Genomic DNA, 19,908 nt, shown 5'->3' on the forward strand with positions numbered 1-19,908 from the left:
ACATTACTGAGACTAATGGGATAAAGTTGATGCCCATTCGTCAAAGACCACCCAGAACACACCTGTATGAAATGTGGGTTTGCTGATGTTTGCTGCAAGCAAGGGAGATCCTATACCATGGGAACGGTAGGTGCTCTAGCGCTATGGTTTGAATGTTGGTCTCTCCTCCAAAATTCATGTTGAAACTCAATCCCCAATTCAATGGTAGTAAGAAGTGGGAGCTTTTAGGAAGTGATTAAGCCATGAGCGCTCTGCCCTCACAAATGGCTTACTACCCTTACAAAAGGGCTCCAGGGAACTAGTGAGGTTCCTGCTGCCCTTCCCCCTTCCCTACCACGTGGGGATGCAGCAAGAGGCGCCATCTTTGAAACAGAGGGAAGACTTCACCAGACACCAAATCTGCCGACTCCTTGATTTGTACTTCCTGGACTCCAGAACTGTGAGAAATACACTTCTGTGGTTTATAAACTACCTAGTCGCAGGTATTTTGTTATGGCAGCACAAACACACTAAAACACCCAGTAAGATGGCAGTAGAAGGGACTTCTTATAGAATTTGGGCTTGTGGTAGGTGCTCTGAGAAAGATCAAGGAAGAAAGAGTTCAAGGAAGCAGGAGTTTTCTTTGCACTAGGTGTGGCCAGGAAGGAGTAATTCTATAACCAGGTATCTCAATAAATTGTATCTCAGAAGCCAAAAGAATGAAGCTAAAGCTGTAACTGATTTGAAATTTTAAAAAGTTAGTCACTCAGCTGGGAGAGGGAAGTTTTGATAATTGTTTGTTTTTACAGTGACCTGGTTTCTTTCTGTGCTCAAACATGACTATGAATTGGTTTTGTTTTTGTCTTACTATACCATGGTCTTAGCGTGGTCTTGCCTGATGTTGGTGATCTGTGGGATCATTTGTATTCAACAGAAGACTACCATGGCCTCCCTGTGGGTGCCAGATCAGCCCTGGGGAGCTTTCCTTCAAAGGATGGCATATAATAAGAGTAGAAATAGGGATGATTATTATTTGCTTCTAAGAAAAATATTGGAGTTTGCTATTTCTTCATCTCAAGGTACGGGAAAATAAAGGTTTGCTTCAGAGTGGTAAAGCCACCGCCATGATTTCAATCTAACCGAATATCTAATAGTCCTTTCCTTCAAAAAAGTGAGTGCTGCCAGTTCTGTACCACTGTCCTTAACAGTCACCCTTTTCTACTCTTTAGACCAACAGTGTTTGTTCACAGCAGGAAGACCAGTGTCTTAGGAAAATAATGAGTATAACAGGAGGCTTGTACAAAATGTAAAGTCCTATATCTCACTGAGGAACTCTGGAATTTAGCAGTGTGATACACTCATATTCTAAAATCCTTAGTGATACTTTACTTTTTGTAGTTTATTTTTAAGACTTCTAACTCTTCCTTTTGTGCATGGAAAAATTGGAAAACTTCAATACGAGTGAAGTTGACCAGTTTCATGGTAGAACAATGTGATTTACGATGCCTTCTGCACGTTGCGTTAGTTGAGGACAAGGTCATGAATCAATGTAGATGAAGGTTTTATTTAGGTTATGCATCAATTTTTTCCTCTATCAAAATTCTATTTATCAGGCTAATATTTGAAAAGTGTTCTAAATATTTTTTTCAGTCTTTACCTAGAAATTCAATAATAAGAAAAAAGGACAAAACATTATTTTCCTGTATTTGCTTGAGCTGAATAATGGGCTGTTCTTGGTTTTTCAGACTAATTTTTAACACTTCCTCCCCTGGAAATGACCCTTAAACAAGGTCACATTCAGGTTGGCTCAAATCCATTAGAGAATACTAGAATATGTGGTTCTTCCACTGAAAATTTATAGAGCCATCTGCCTAGGATTTTTAGACCTTCAATCCAAAAAAAAATTTATATAAATGAAATATTCTTTGCCATTATTTACAAAATGAATATAAAGGGTTCCTTAGGCGATTACCTCTTCAGTAATAGGATTTGGAACAGTCTACTTACTATCACAGAATCATTTCAATGTTTAAATTTTCCTTCTGATTATATTTAATCTCTTTGCATAGGTATCAGATGGAACCGTTACCTGATTCATGGTAACATGCTGGACTCACAGCACTCAGAACCTGCAGGTGAAGAAAAATAAATAATTTTTGCAAAAAAAAAAAAAAAAAATGAGCCCTTCAGTTTCCCAGAGAACCTTTACTTTGTCTAAAACTATCCATTCGTTTTTGGTTCGGTGTAATTTTTCATTTGATTATATGGATTTTTTTTCAAACATGAGCACTTAAACCCTTCATCAAACTATTGAGTTTTATGAAGTCTCAGGGGAGAGATTGTATTTAATGTCTGCTAGTTTACTAGAGGTCCAAGAACAGAACTATTCACCGGTAAATCCTCAGAATATATTCTTTGATTCCATTAGAGATGATCTGGGCTGTTATTTTAACTCTATTTCTATTTCTACACTTATATTCAACAAATTCTGATGACTTCGTGAAATTCTGCCTTTATTAAGCTTCAGATATTTTCCTCATTTGAAAATAATTTTTTCTGCTCATTCTAAGTCAAATATGATTCATGATTGATTCTGAAAAAGTTTAAATTTGAATACTTTTCAATTCTTCCTTAGAACTACAATTGCACGCTGTCATCTTGACCACCCCCAGCTCCAGCTGTAAAGATATACTGACCTATCAGAATCACAGATAACTTAAACTATTTTTTAAGGACCATAAAACTCATCATAATTTACGAGTAAAATAATTGGCCCAAGGAGAGGTTAAGCCACTTCTATTTGGTTTTAGAATAGGACTTAGAGTATAGTCTAATTATCTCAAATAGATCATGTTGTTTAGTGGTGTAGTGGTCTTTATTGCTGTTAACCCATTCTCTTCGAATATGCAAAAAGCATTATCTTTAGGGATTGCTTGGAATATTTAAGATGTTTTCATCGTTAACAAAATATATTGCTATATCATTACCATTATATTTCTAACAATGAAAAGGATTTATTGCAAGGACATAGTTTCTCATAAGTAACATGACTAGAGGCCAAAATGATAGAGGAAACAGTATCTGCATTCTAGTATGTAACAGAATGGATTAAATATTAAAATATAGTACTGTACTAATGAAAAAAATCAAATGTATTAGAAAGCATGAATTGAACAGCAGAGAGAGAGAATATTCACAGTTACTGGTACAGGAAAGGATATGCAGAGGGTAAGGAGAAGAGGTAAAGAGGATTGGGCTGGCAGGGACCCGCAGGTTAGTTCTTTGCTGCTGCAGACAGGCATTGACGAGGACATCCTGTCCCTCTCAGCTGCTCGGAATAGACTTCTGTCAGCTACAGTGCAGGTGGTGCCTGATTTATGTCCCCCATATAGTAGAGGTTGGCTTCCTGCTAATACAGGCTGGCCTCAGTGTACTTGGGTCACATAATCTCCACCTGCAGGCTGAGCTCTGACCCAGCCTACTGGACGATTTGGGCCAAGGCACATATAAACTGCAAAGATTCACGCTTTCATAGCTTGCAGGTCAGTATCAATTCGGCTTTATTGTTTTGTTGCTGGAACCCTGTACATCTTGCAGGCTTCAGTTCAATCTCTCTTTGCCTCGTTCTTCGTAAGTTGGCTTAGCCTTGTAACCTGTGTCCCCTGATTGCTTTATGTCTTACTCTTCAGGAAATTACCTTTCAGCTAAAAGTAACAGAGAACTCAACTCATGCTATTTAAACAGTAATGGAGATTCATTTGCTCACAGTCCTGGAAGATTTGGGTTAATTTGAGTTTCAGAGATTGTTTGATTGAGTAGCTCAGTGGTATCATCGGGGCACGGTTACTTTTCCCTCTCTATCCTGTCTGCCCCGCCTCAGCTTAACTCTGGTTTAGTTACCTGCTATGATGGATAAACCTTGAATTCTTAGGGCTTTACGCAATAAAAATTAACTTCCTGTGCACACCATCATCCAACATGAATGTTTCTGGTTAAGCAGGCTTCTATTTTGTCATTTAGGGACCCAGGTTCCTTTCAACTTGTGTTTCTGCTCTCGCCAGAGATCTCTTCGTCCAGTTGATGAGGATTTATTCCATCCCTGGTAATTATTCCATCCACACCAATATCAGCATTTTCGTGTGTTGCTGCCAATTTTCAGTAATAAAGAGCAGAAATAAGTACCCCAAGATAATAAGTAGAGAAGCCAAAGCAAAAATTTTAAAAGACTTTTCTTATTTTCTCACACCCCTTCAGTGGCAATTTTCAGCCACTCACCAATACGTACTGATTCATTCTTAGAGTCCATGTTTATTTCTTGCATTTATAATCCCTTCAAGGCTAATTGTATGAGATACAACAAAGAGTCATGCTTATTCACATTTTGGCAGGCTCAAATGACCCATTTTAACTGTTTGAGGAGAAAAACCAGGTTAATAGATCTTGGTGTTTTCTAGAATCTGGTATTGCATAGGTATTGGCTGTAAAGATTTGCTAATTCCACAGCACTCACTCTATTATTGTACAACTATTTGTCACATATCTGCCTTCCTTCTAGCCTGGTGCAATTGTTTTTTGATCATGACTACAGTAATTTGATTATGGCCACAGTGATTTGATCAGATATTATCTGTAACATAAAATGCTTTGCAGTTTGTCATAGATGTAAATCAATACAGGCTTTTGATGACTCTTTAAATTCTTCACATCTTTTGTTAATTTACATAGCTCAAAAATTGCAGTTTAATGTTTGTAGTGAAGTTGACACGACTACAAAAACGGAATGTACAATAGAGAGGCCTTAGTGAAGTGAGTTAAGAAATTGTCTAGAAATAGTGAAAGAATTTCTTTGCAGCGAGAAAGAAAAGGGTACAGCAACGTGGGGAAAAGAAAATAAACATGGCAGGGAGAAAAAATAATGAAAGCTATCTTCACTCGTGGGAGCTGGAAAAGTGTGTACGATCTAAAGATTTTTGAAGAATAGGAAACAGCATTCAGGGAATATTAGATGGCCCAAAATACAGAAATAAGATTGAAGAACTGCCTCATCTTTTGCCATTCTAAAGAGGAAAAAAAAAATAAAATTGAGAAGACAGGATCTTGGCAGAGTATGGACAGTAAAGAAATGGGAATTGCCAACCTTAAATATCAATTGCTGAATTAATGTTGAATTTTGTTGATTACAGATGCTAATATGCTTCTGTGACATTAATGCTACTGAAGTACGTGTGCATGCAAAAATCAGTAGGCTGAAAGTTATAAATGTTATAATAGGTGATTATGAAATGGTCTCAAATATCCTTTGTAGCCCCTTCCCACGCTGATTCCGGGCTGGCTTTATGACTTGGACAGAAGGAACCCTGTATCAGTCACAGGCTTAAATCTTAAGAGGACTTGGGGCACCTACTTTCACTCTATTTGAGGCCCGAGACTCTGTGTATGGAAGCCTGAGCAAGCCTCTGGAGGGTGAGAGAGAATCGTGGAGATGGAAGGCCACGCGAAGCAGAGCCCCCCCCACCCCCTTATTGTGGCCGTCACTGCACATGTGAGTGAAATATGGAAAGTACTGAAATTGACCTGCAGATCAAGGTCCTGACTGGTTTAAAATTCATCCAAAAGGGCCTGCTGCTCTGACTCAAAAGTCCTGACTCCCAGGTGTGTGTTCTCCAGTACCTCTCAGCCATTTACAAAGGCAGAGAAAGTTTAGTAAATATTTTTCACCATCCTAAACCGAATTCGAAAGATCATTTTTAAAAAACAGGTATTATTCCTTTGACAGACTGATGCATAGCTGAGACAGAGGAATAAAAGTTGGTAGCATTTGATGATCTGAGGGGAGCTTGAGGGTAGGAAAATATTTCTAGTCTCCAAGAATAAAAAACATTCAGTAATTATAAAATTCCTATCAGCGCCTCAAGCAACTTTAGACTTCAAATGTATGATAAATGTATTTGTTTCCAGCTTTGGAACAGATCATATAATAGATACTAGTAAGAAATTATTCACTTATTTGTAAATGAATAATTATGAACCCAATCAGACTGTCCTGAGTAAAAGTTAATTATGCCTAAAGAAGGGGGCCTACACTTTAACATATCAAATTTTAATCTTATTTTAGAATTGTATAGGTAATAGTTACAGTGCATGAAACAGTCTTTTGTATTCTGGAATGAAGGCCACGCTAGTGTGTTTGAAGTCTTTATGGTACAAAAAGTAGACATTTTATATTTGCTTACCCAAGTAAGAAAAGTCTTACTCTAGGCAACAGGATGTTTTGCTTGAGGTGGCATATTTGCTTGAGATCTCACGTATGCACTTTTTTAATAAAGAAATTTTACAGAAAACTGAAGTTCATAGATACCTAAAAATTACTATACTTAGTATAAATAATTTATTTCTGGATATGATATTTAAAGAAGAAGAAAACTAAACGGGCCTATTAGTGGCTATATTGTAAATAACTCATATTGCTGTTGCTAACAGAATTTTAGGCTCATTATTTTAACTTTAATGTTGTTATGGCGAATTCCTCCTTGATGCATAGCTTTTTTTTAGCTTGACTGGAAAACAGGCACTCGTGGGCACAGTATTAACTTCAGAAACAACTTTGCCCAATTTGTACAACCTGGAAACTTGGAAATGACAAACAGAAAGACCACTGTTCTTCTGTGAGCCTTCATGTAAAACTCTGAATTTTAAATTATTATCATAAGATTAAATCTTTGAGTGGTCAGGAGGCAAAGAGATTAAAGGATTAATTGTGAGGTGACTATGACACATTCCCAGCAGAAACCAAGAAAGAAATATAAACAAATAGTGAAACAGTGCTCTTACTGTCAAAAATAAAGCTGAAGGTTCTTTCACAAATTGACTTTATTGTGAGGCCCTCAACACTCTCATCAGGTTGATAGATAATCAAACGTTCAACCAATTTCTTACCTGCAGTCTTACCAGTTGGAAATAAATAAAGTCAGTTATTATTAAAATCAAAAGCATCAAGAATGACTTGCTGGTAGGTGAAACAGCACCACAGGAATATTTCAGAGTCAGCTCTGGACAAATAAAATTATAGTGTTTAATAATAATTCTCATCACTACCCATACTATGGCATACATTTTCTTTCTCTTATAAATAAAGTTTAAGATAACTAGAGCAATGCTACTGACAAACAAGATTGAATCACAGCAGGTGAATAATAGCTAATAGTTGATGGTGACGCTGATGAGGAACATAAAGCTTTTAGCAGAATAATGTCGAACACAGTATTTTTCTTTTAGAAATTTAAAGTAAGCACTATTTAACCAAGAGTTTGATGACTCCGTATGCACCCACGCTGTATTAAAATATTCTCAGAAAATGAGGTTATTTTAAAGACAAACAAGACTGTGACTAATAATTGTTCAAACGCTTTTACTTTTTACGTGACTATTTCCACCCCACACGTGTGTTGTAACACCCAGATGGCATTTACGTGTGTGGAGGACTGTACAATGCATCGTACATCCTTTCAATTAATATTTGTCATGAGCCTACTCCGTGCCAGTCACTGGGGTACAAAGTGAACAAAACAAAGTGTGTTTTGTGGAATTTACAGCCTAGTAGAGGTAGAACAACTGAAAAAAAAATTTAAGAAATGCATAACACTTTTTGATAGGATTGTTCAATTTTTTCTTACTGATTTTCCTGAGTTCTAAATAGATTCTGGTTATCAGTCCTTTATCTGATGTGTAGTATGTGAAAGTTTTTCCCCATTCTGTAGGTTGTCTGTTTACTCTCATGACAGTTTCTTTGGCTGTGCAGAAGCTTTTTAATTTAATCAGGTCCCATTTATTTATTTTTGTTGTTGCTGTGATTGCCTTAGGGGTCTTCTTCATAAATTCTTTGCCTAGGCCAATGTCTGTAAGAGTCTTTCCTACATTTTCTTCTAGAATGCTAATAGTTTCACACCTAAGAGGATGGGTGTATACCTACATGAGGAGTGCGATGTGCACTGTCTGGGGAATGGACACGCTTGAAGCTCTGAGTCGGCGGGATTGGGGGGCATGGGCAACATATATAACCTGAACTTTTGTATCCTCATGATAAGCTGAAATAAAAAAAATACTATAAAAAATAAGAAATGCATAACAAATCAGATCACAATAAGTGCAATCCGAGAAAAAATAAAGCAGGATAAGGTTTAGAGGTTAGTGTTGGAAGGATGCTGTTTATATAGGACAGTGGGGGAAGTTCTCTCTGATGAGATGGCATTTGTGAAGGGACCCAGAGGACATGCGGGAGTACGGCGTTACAGACAGAGGGGAAGAGGAAGCGCAAGATCCTGAGACAGCGCATACCTGGTCTGTGGGAGTAGCAGTGGGGAGGCCACAGCAGCTGGAGCCCAGTAAGTGGGCAGGATGGAAAATGAGTTCAGAGTGGTGAGGAGGGATGCGCAGGTCGGGGGAAATTAGCCAGCCTTTGTAGGGATGCAAGAGATGGTAAGCATTGGATGGCATTGCACAGGACAGTGATGGAGTCCACCACTTCTCAGAAGGATTACTCCAGCTGCTGTCCTGGGAATAAACTAGCTGCACAAAGACGACAGCAAAATACCAGAGAGAAGACTATTGCAATAGCCTCGGTGAGGGAAGATGGTGATTTGTTGCAGCAGTGGAGTGGAGAGAAGTGGTAAGATATTGAACAGGTTTTCAAGGGTGAGCTGAGAAATAATGTTGATAGATTAAATGGGATACATGAAAGACAGAGAAAGTCAAGGATGAGCCTGAGATGTCTTTGCCCCAAAATTGGAAGGATGAAATAGCCTTTCACTAAAGACAGAAAAAGAGGATCAGGCTTTAGGAATAGAATTGGGAATCAAAGATTTCAGATTTGGGCTTCTCAGAATTGATATGCCTATTTAGCCTCCGAGAGAAAATACAGAGCAGAGAGTGAAGTAGGAACTAAATAGCAATAGTGTAGAAGGCGCTGTAAAATGATTGCAGTCTACTTGAGAAGAAAAAAAAAAACATGGTAAAGAATTCAGAAATTTTACAGTGCAATTAAAGTATATAATGAAATTAAATATATAAGTACTCAAGGAATTCCACTAATTTCAGGATGTCTTCAAAATACTCAAATAAAAATTAACTTTTAAGTTTTATTTATGAAAAGAGCTCCCTGGCTTCTAAGAGAAGCCTGTATTACAAAAATGTGAAAATTAACCTCGAAAAGTTATGGAAGCTAAGGATCTCTGCTCGAAAATAAAAAATTAAAATCCTATGCCTTGCCTTGAAATCATCAGTTCACTAGCTTTTCTAACTCCTTATTAAGAAAAAAAAAGCTTGCTTAAATGAATATGCTGCTTTGTGAGTTAATAGTGCATAAACCAAACTAAATCAACATGTCGGAAATTGTTCCCCTGTTTTAGCACATGCATAGAATTTTACCTGAAAATTTCCAGAAAGTCAGCTCTACAAAAATCCAACTGAGAGCAATTAAAGGAAAATATTTTTCTTTCAAACTTGAAAGAAACTAGTGTTAGAACCGCTGTGAGAGCCTGTCCAAAGTTATATTGAGTAATATTTGTAGAAAAGGGATACCAAATTTTTTTCCTTAAAAGAAACATGGTAAAATAATTATGAGGATATATCTGAGATGACTTTGCTACTGAAAAGGAAGAGAAATTTAAGAAAGAAATATCAAGTTGCTGGAACTCTGCACAAATAATCAAGTATGTCAGAAAGGGCTAAGAACATGGAATCATGATTCTTTTCAAATGAAGGATTATTTTTGGAGAGAGCATTAGAAATAGATTTAAATTGATTAAGAATGGGGTTAAAAATAAAAACATTAACATGTAGAATAAATGTCATGCATTGCCTGTTAGAGTTATGAGCAAGCACTGGTTCTATGGCAACAACCAAAATCAATACAGAGGGAAGGGAGCCATCTCTTTTTCTTGATATGAATATTTTTTTTCCTAAATAGTCCAATGCAATTTGCCAATACTTTTTTAACTGCAGACACTAATGTAAATAATTGTCTGTTAGTGTGTGTCTCTCGTTCACACTTGTGTTCATTTTAGAGCTGCCTATATTTTACTTTCAGAAAAAGTCTTAGAAAGCAGGTTAACTCTGACTAGAAACAAATCTGTACTTATGGACGAAACATGTAACTCATCATCTGCTCAAAGAAGCAACTGTCCCAACATGTTATACATAATGACTCACTTTAGGGTTCCCTTTACATAAATATCACCATGTGCTACTGGAACATAGACATCTATTGCGTCAGATGGGCATAAATCTAAAGTGGTTTTTTTTTTGGTTTTTTTTTTTGAGACAGAGTCTCACTTTGTTGCCCGGGCTAGAGTGAGTGCCATGGCGTCAGCCTAGCTCACAGCAACCTCAGACTCCTGGGCTCAAGCGATCCTCCTGCCTCAGCCTCCCGAGTAGCTGGGACTACAGGCATGCACCACCATGCCCGGCTAATTTTTTCTATATATATTTTTAGTTGGCCAGATAATTTCTTTCTATTTTTAGTAGAGACAGGGTCTCGCTCAGGCTGGTCTCGAACTCCTGACCTCAAGCGATCCACCCGTCTCGGCCTCCCAGAGGGCTAGGATTCCAGGCGTGAGCCACCGCACCCGGCCATAAATCTAAAGTTATTTTGAAGAGTCCAGTGAAATTCCATTGCTATTTAAAGGTTATAAATGTCTCAGTTGGGGAGAGACATATATTCATATATCTAGTAGGTGAATATATTTGATGAATTCTTTTGAGAACTGCAAAAATATACTCCTGAAAAAAATTTCCAAAAGTTACAATTACAAAGGAAATGACTATATCCTTCGCATCTCTATCAGGAGCTAATCTAAGCAGAGCTGTATAAAATTTCAGTTGGAAATGGTTTCTTATAATTATATCATTACTTTACCTTGATGTATGAGACATATTTGCTAACTCATAGCATGCCCTGAATTCGCTTTCCTGATCCCTGCGTTAGCTGAGTAGCATGACTAAAATCACTCTAGATGGAAGTGGTATTTAGTAGTTGCACCAGATTAGATAATCATTTTCACATGTAAACATTTGGGATCATTCCCACAATGTACTGCAATCAAAAGATTGTCAAGTATAGAAGTGCAATGTAGGACATAACTAGTTAGTAAATAACAGCTCTGTTGAATGTTTTCATGATGACTGGATTTGAAGAGTTGGCTCCAAATTGAGGGAATGTTTATCTTTGCTAAATGACAATTTGAGAGTGGAAAAACAAAATGGAGGGTGAATGGGAAGCAGAAGATAAAACAAGTATCTGCTCATTTGCTGCCCACAATAAACCTTTTGCTGTAAGGATAATGGTGAACTCAGCAAACTTTCCAGTACTTAACTAACTGGTCCAGCCATTTTATAAGCGACTGTGAATTATTTCAAGGAAGGGAAGATGGAGTGTTAATCCAGTTATGAGAAATTGTTCTTCTTTGATTGATGTCATTAAAAAGAATATTGGAAACAAGCGTCTCGGCTTCAATAATATCATGCAGGAAAAACAAAGAAACTTTTTTTCTTACTCCAAACTCCTAGGATTAATTAACAAGATGATAGCATTATTTAGAACTATATAATAACAATCTTTTAAATTTCAAAATATTAAGGGGATACAAATGCTTTAGGTTACATGGATCATTATTGTAATGTCTGAGTCCTGGCTACAGGTATGCCCATCAGCCAAATGGTTTTCATATTACCCATTAGGTTGGTTTATTCCCCTCCCCTTCTCCCTTTCCCCCCTGGTTAATTTGCACTGAGTTTTACTTCCCACTGTACAGATGTGTGCTCTTCGGTTAGTTCCAATTTAATAGGCAGTACATGTAGTGTTTGTTTTTCCATTGTTGAGATACTTCACTTAGAATGGTCTCAAGTTCCATCCAGATTGTTGCAAAAGGTATTATTTCATCTTTTTTATGGCTGAGTAGTACTCGAGTACATATACCACATTTTATTAATCCACTCATGGATTGATGGGCACTTGGGTTGATTCTACACCTTTGCAGTTGTGAATTGTGCTGCTATAAACATTTGAGTGCAGGTGGCTTTTTGATGAAAAGTCTTCTTTTCCTTTGGGTAGATAACAAACAGTGGGACTGCTGAATTGAATCATAGGTCCACTTTTAGTTCTTTTAGAAATCTCCATACTGTTTTCCATAAGGGTTGGACTAATTTACAGTCCCACCAACAGTGTATAAGCATTCCTTTCTCTCTGCAACCATGCTAGTAACTATTGTTCTCCAACTTTTTAATAAAAGCCATTCTAACTGGGGCAAGGTGGTATCTCATTGTGGTTTTAATTTTGCATTTCCCTTATGATTAGTGACATTGAGCACTTTTTCATATGTTTATTGGCTACCTTTTGGTATTATAAAAACAATGATTGTATACATATTTTTAATTTTATAATTATGAATGTATAGTTGTCCAAAGCAGAGTATTTGACTTAATGGTTTGTTATTCTAATTTATAACTTTTATATGTTTAATTTATGGTATATGGGCAATCCTAGGGATTGGCCTGCTCTTCTCCCAATAAATAAGTCCTGCATTTTTTTTTTTTTTGAGGGCTATGATTTTAGATGCTTACATGTGGAACAGTTATGGAACAACACAATTTGTTCCCTCTTATTCCTTGATTCCCATAGTTAACTTTCAGTGTCTCTAGGCCTGCTAAATCACAGGTCTGATATACACAGAGCAATCCCAAAAACTCCTGGTCACTTTCTTCTAAGTTATACCCCTGAACCTCCCTCCTCTGGACCACAGAATAAATAAAATGCTTCTGCTGCAAAATAGTTTTCAAATGAATTTCCCACCTTTATGTTCAACAATCCCATTGTTGCCACAATTCAGATGGAACATTCAAGGTCTTTGTACCTAACTGTCTAGTTGAAGTAATTTTTACTAGTTTATTGTACTGGTCCTTTTACCCTTCTCAGAAGATTTGCTATTATAATTTTTTTGCACAGTAAATTTCTACTTAGTAACATCTCAAACATTGTCATGAAGTAATGTGAACATTCTAGACAGTCTGAGAGATGTAGGGCCACATTTACCTAAGATAGCTTCCCTAAATTATCCTTTCTTTTCTAAGCCATAATCTATCAGCAGCAGTAATTATCAGTTGTATGGATGAGTTCCTTATATGTTCGTTAACCACATACAAATAACTCAACTGTACAAACCTTATCAACCATACGTTAAATATTAACTGTGAACTATTTAAGGTGGGTGCAATGTGACATTTATCAATGATAGTCCTGTGTTCTCTACTTGAGACATTGACGTTGTGGTATTTGGGTCAATCAGACTTCTGAAAACAATTAAGGGAACACAATCTGACTAGTATGGATTCATACATGGGGGCAGATGACTGAATCAGGAAATTAAGGTTACCAGAAAGTCTAGTAGTTTGGCCACTGCTTCTGGTACGTTCCTAGAATTCAAGTTAGTGACTATCAGATGGCACTGTTTTCAAATCTTGTCAGAAATCCCAAGTTTCTAATTGCTGGGTGCACAAGGCACAACTAATCCACAGCTAAACCTCTGGTGTATTTCTCCTTGTCAGCAGCTCTCTAGAATCCTACAAAGTGTTGGTGGTGTATTACTTACTCTGGGACTCCAAAAAGTCTCAGCAGCCCTGGGACTGGAATAAATTGGCACTCAAACTAGGACCTTTATGTCCACGATCCATTACCTTAATGAAATCGCCTCAGATGAGCTAGTGGATTTCTTGTCTTCAAATACATAGAGCATGTCTTCATTGGTTATAGTACGTTAGGTTTTCTATTTAACTAAATCACATTTCTGCCCAAGTGAAGGCAATTCCTAATCTTTACATTTTCAAACTGCAATTACCTGGGGAAGAGAAAAGAAATAATACCGACAAAGATCTTATGTCTGTCCTGATGGCCACGTGAGGAGAAACCGGGAGGAATTTAAATTTAATATCCATCGGGAATTCACCAAGCAGGCCCGAATTTAGTACAAAAATCTCTAACTCTTGGATCTATTTTGAGGCTTCTGTGAGCAAATGTAGGTCTCTGTGCACTCCTGACCCAGCAGGGGAGGAAGAGACACTTTTGTTTAATTGTGTGTTATTTCCCAAATTGTGTGTCATCGTTCCCTAGAACTCTGTGACACTAAGAAATAATATCCCAGCATGTGGAAGAATAAGCAACTGGATTTCCTTTTCTCTTGGACATGGTCATAACCTAAGTACACATGAGGACTTAGAGTTAAGATTGGAAGCATTGCATTTAGGTTCAAGAAAGGTGATTTTATTTTATTTATTTATTTATTTATTTATTTATTTATTATTCTTATTTCAGCATGTTGTGGGGGTACAAAAGTTTAGGTTACGTATATTGCCCTTGCCCTCCACCCCCACCCCCCGAGTCAGAGCTTCAAGCGTGTCCATCCCCCAGACAGTGCGCATCACACTCATCATGTATGTATACACCATCCCCTCCCCCCACACATCTGCCCGACACCCGATTAATGTTATTCCTAAATGTGCTCTTAGGGGATGATCAGTGAAACCAATCTGATGGTGAGTACATGTGGTGCTTATTTTTCCATTCTTGGGATACTTCACTTGGTAAAATGGGTTCCAGCTCTTTCCAGGAAAATACAAGAGGTGCTAGATCACCGTTGTTAAAGAAAGGTGATTTTAAAAAAAGAAGAATGCAGTTGTGTCACTAAACTGTCTTCCATTTTAGCTAGCCAGATGTTGGAATATGCCATTACCAAGTATGATAATAATCACTTACATTTTAATGCGTACCTTGGCAATATAAAAGAAAAAGAAGAGAAAAGGAAAATCATACTATTCACCAGCACAATTCAAGAGAACCTCTTGAGACCATGGAAATGTTCTATATCTGCTCTGTCCCACGTGGTAGACACTAGCCATAAATGGCTACTGAGCACTTGAAATGTGGCTAATCTGACTGAGGAATAAACGTTTTATTTTATTTTATTGCAATTAAAATTTATATTCTATTAAATAAATTTTATTGTGTGTATGTAAGGTATACTACATCATGTTATGGAATACATATAGATAGTAAAAATGTTACTATAGTGAAGCAAATTAGCATGTCCCTTATCTCCCAGTTACCCATATTTTGTTTGTTTTCTGGCAAGAGCAGCTAAAATCTATTCATTTATGAAATCCCACATACAGCACAACTGTATGACCTATAGTCTTCACGTTGTACATTAGATGGCCACATATGGCTAGTGGCTGCTGTAGTTTACACACCACAACTATAGACACAAAAACAGCAGCACTCTATTTTGAAATTTAATTCAGAAGGATACAGACTCAGAGATGCCAAAACTTCTGGGTTGATTAATTTTAACCCAAACTAATTTCAACCCAACTCTTACTCTATTTTCTGATTCCCAGTAGAGAACTAACCCTTGTGTTGTAACTTCAAAACTGTCCTTCAATTTATGCTGGTTAATGACTAATTGTACTCTGGCTGTATTTCCCTAATGGATTTTAAAAGCTCCCAGAGAGAAATATGATCTTAATATGTACCCCTAATGTGCTGTAGCCCACCTTAGACAGTTAAATATTTATTACTACAATTTTCTTGGGAAGAACATGATGTATGTCTTCAACAGATAAGGGTCATTTAGAACAGCAAAGTATCTAACTGTGCATACTACAAGAATAAGAAAATGATTTACAGCTCAGACTGCACGTCTCTCTTTCTGAAGTCCTTGTGTATCTGTTGTGTGTTCATGTATGTGTGTGTTGTTAATAACTGTGTGGATGCCAACAGCTAGTCACTTTCTGGGGAAACCAAAATCCTTGTCTTTTATGTAGCATTGGCAAAACTATGTGACTATTCTGCTGCTTAAAGTGAACCCTAAAAACTGAGAGCTTTACAGCAAACTCAGACTTCTAAAATGATCTGAACAACTCAGGAAGCTACCTGAAAAATAAATCAAGAAAGTAATCTCATTTACAATAGCCACACACACAAAAAAAGGAATAAATTTAACCACGGAGGTGAGAGATCTCTACAATGGAAACTATAAAACATTGATGAAAAAATTGAAAAGGGCTTTCCCACTAATACATGGAAAGATAGCCGATGTTTATGGATTGAAATAATATTTTTAAATGTTCATACTACCCAAAGTGATCTACAGATTTAATGCAATCCCTATCAAAATACCAATGACATTTTTCACACACATACACAAACCCTAAAATTAGTACAGAACCAAAAATACCCCAAAAGTCAAAGCAATCTTGAGCAAAGAGAACAAAGCTGGAGAGAGCACACTATCTCGCTTTAACATATACTGCAAAGCAATAGTAACCCAAAAGTTAAATTTTTGCAGATAGGCCTTCCCCAAATTATTTGATTATTTTATTTTTCTTTATGTTTTACTGGAGAGAATGTGGGTCTAAATGACCAATGTATCCTTCAAAGTTTATGTGTTGGAAACTTAATCCACCATATAATAGTGTTGAGTGAGATCTGGGACGTTTAAGAGGTGATTAGGTCACGAGAGCTCTGCCCTCATGGATTGCCATTGTCATGGCAGTGGGTTTATTATCTCTATAATCTCAATTGTGGGCTCCCGATAAAAGGATGAGTCCAGCCCCCTTCCCTCCTCTCTCTCACACACACACTCTCATTTTCTCTCTCTCTGTCTCTTACTCTCTCTCTTTTTCTTTCTCTCCCCACCCAAGCAGGTGCCCTCTTGCTCTTCCACCTTTAACCGTGAGATGACACTATAAAAAGGCGTTGGCCAGGTGTGGACTCCTTGACCCTGGAGTTTCCGGCCTCCATAACTGTAAAAAACAAAAACAAAAACAAAAAAACTCTAATCTTTATAAATTACCTAGTTTTAAGTATTCTGTTATAGCAGCACAAAATGAACTAAGACATCAGTGTAACTTTGACAGTTTTATTTGCCATTATTCCAAGAGGAATAACCCACAGGGGTTCATATTAATCTACTCACAGGTCAATGGGAAAGTATTTTCTATTTGTGTGTTCTTACTTAGTAGTAAAAATCAACCCCAAATTTAATACTTTAAAACCATGGGAGAAAGGATCCCAAAAGAGGATTGTCCAGTCTTTTCCTTTTTGCTTTTTTTCTTTTCATTTTGAAAAAAATGTGTCATTGTTACTTTAATGAAGTTTCAGTTTAAAATGTGTTAGTTGAAGGAAACAAATTTAGCTGCCTCATTTTACTAATGACAACAGTCCAATCATTGCTCATGTAATTAGCTCAGCAATTAACATAGGATTGGTCAGAGCCAAAGGTGACAGCTTACCCTTTGGCTCTTGAATTCTAGCTTCTTCTTTATTAGTCAAAATAATCACAAATGTCAGAATCGTTAAATAAGATCTCTGTCTAGCTAATCTTTAGGCTTCTGAAGTTAGAAGATATTAAAATATTTCCTCTTAAAATTAAATTATTAATACATTATAGACTCATTAATTAATAAATGAGTAAGCTAATCTTGGGTGGCAAAAGGATGAGGAATTAATTAATGGTAGTTAGTAAATGTTGAAAAGAAACAGATCAGAATAGAGTTAGATACCATGCATTCCTACTGAATTAACCCAAAACATAAACCCATACCCCATTTTCCCAGAGAAAAGATATAAAAGAAAGTTTTTTCACTAATTTTACCATGTTAATATTTATTTTTATATATAAAATTGTAAATATTGTTTAAAACTGCAGTCTCCAAAACACTTTTTGGATCTGTATAAGATATTCTCACTGGAATATGTATCCTGAGTATACAATCACAAAACATTAATACATTTGTTTTTTATATCATCCTATGGATGTATATCCATGATCTCTCCAACATAATCATTTGCTCTTTTGCTTTGAAAGTAAATTTTAAAGGGTTTATTACCAAACACTTGCAGTTGTGAAGTCATTCCCATGAGAGTGTTAAGGAAATCTGTATTAAAGTTTTTTCTTGTTTTGTCACCAATCTGGTCAATCACTTTCTCAATACTAGTATTGACAGGTGTGGTCCCCAAACACCAAATTTTTTTGGCTGACCAAATTTTCATGGTCAGCCAAAATTAAGTAAACCGAGAGAACCAGCAATAAGCAAGTCTCTGTAATTAACTTGAATATAAAGTAACTATTCACTCTTATCTGAGGAAAATAACAACTTTGCCTTGTATTTGAGCATGCCTAGCAATGTTAGAATTTAGTTTACAGAAATTTAACCATTGTTTTGAAGCAGGTCCACACTAAATTTTCACTTCTGCACTCTACATTGAATTTTTTAATCTCAAACTGATTATGATGACCAAAAATTATTACAACACGCAGCCCAGGAAATTCTCTAAAGATGTTCATATATTATATAAAAAGTGATATACATACCACATGCTTTCTTTTCCCAGATTGAGGCCCCTGTAGAATATGCTTCTTCTTTTGAAATACAGTCTTATTTTCCAGGAGAAATAAATCAATAGGGATGGTATGTGGAAGCAAAATTAATCCAGCAAGGTTTTAATCTTAGGAATTTTCCATCGCTGCTGAATCTTACTATAGTAGCTCCTAAATAGGATCCTACTTTTAAAAAATTGGGTTTAACTGTGTATTACCTGTATATTTACTATGGCAACAAACAAACCCCAAATTTCGGTCGTTCTGTACAATACACACTTTTTATTGTGGATGTAGCCTGAGGACTGCGTGCCCCACTGGGCTCAGCCCGGCCCCACGAGTCCCACCCCTCGATGCTTTCAGGAGTCAGCATCTGAGACATGATATTCTCGCTGCAGGGGACAACTGCTCAGGTGGGCCAGAGCCAACCCAGAGTGTGCCACACCCACTCACCCTCCATTGGCCACATCAAGTCACATGGCCAAGCCCAAGCTCAGTGGGGCAGGGGTATATTCCCTGCCTTGGGGAAGCAGGGCAAGGGTGGGAAGGACACAAATAATTTTGAGCAAATAATGCAATCTACCATGCCATTTTAGTTGATAAGTTAATCACTCTTCTGAGGGTCTTGTAATGTGTGAAATTTGTTTCATTATCACTAGAACTAAAGTTAATGTTAGGAAATGTATAGGATACAAATTTCTTTTGACAGCCTACAATGGCCACGAACTTGGGTGAAGATTCCATGTGCAAGCAGAGAGATGATACTGAATGTATTTTCTAATGGATTTGTAGTCTCTCACGATACCATTTATAATAATTTCTTTTATGCTTTTTAACTTCTCAGAATAATTTTCACGTCTAAGGCCTAGTTTGGAGGTTTTCCTTCCTGTACTATTTCTGTCAGTGCGGCTTCCAAGTCTGCTTCTTCTGTTCTCTCAGGGATTCTAGGAGATGTTTAATTTCCTTATTACTTCTGCTAAACTAGCTAGACTAAACTCTTTTCTATATATATTCTATGGAGTGGAGATGCAGCTTCAAGGAAGTTAATGTATAAGAAAGTGCCTAGCATATGGTATATGCTAAAAAAAGTCCCATTATTTTTCAGTTCTTATGATTTCATTCTAAAAATGTGGCTATATTAGCTTCCTTTAAAAAATACATTATTGATTTTTTATATGGTACCCTGAAGTTCTTAAGAACCACTTATCCTAATTTTTTTCATTGTCTCTGCAAGATTGGGGCTGGTAATGCACACGGGAAGAGAAGTAGTTTTCCTACCACTTTCTGAAGATGTCTCTAAGCCAATCACGTATATCAGACAATCTGAGGCAACTCCAACTGAAAATACACTGCGTCACTGTTCCTACAAGTGTGCTTTTATGTGACATACTTGTTTCATGTTTCGGTTCACAGAAATATCCCACCCTTCAATACAACTCCTCAGTTGAATAGGAGGGGAATCGAACTCCAAAATCTATCACCCTGTTGATTATGTGGATGGGTT

This window comes from Lemur catta, chromosome 26 (genome assembly GCF_020740605.2).
Source record: "Lemur catta isolate mLemCat1 chromosome 26, mLemCat1.pri, whole genome shotgun sequence".
NCBI classification, from domain to species: Eukaryota; Metazoa; Chordata; class Mammalia; order Primates; family Lemuridae; genus Lemur; species Lemur catta.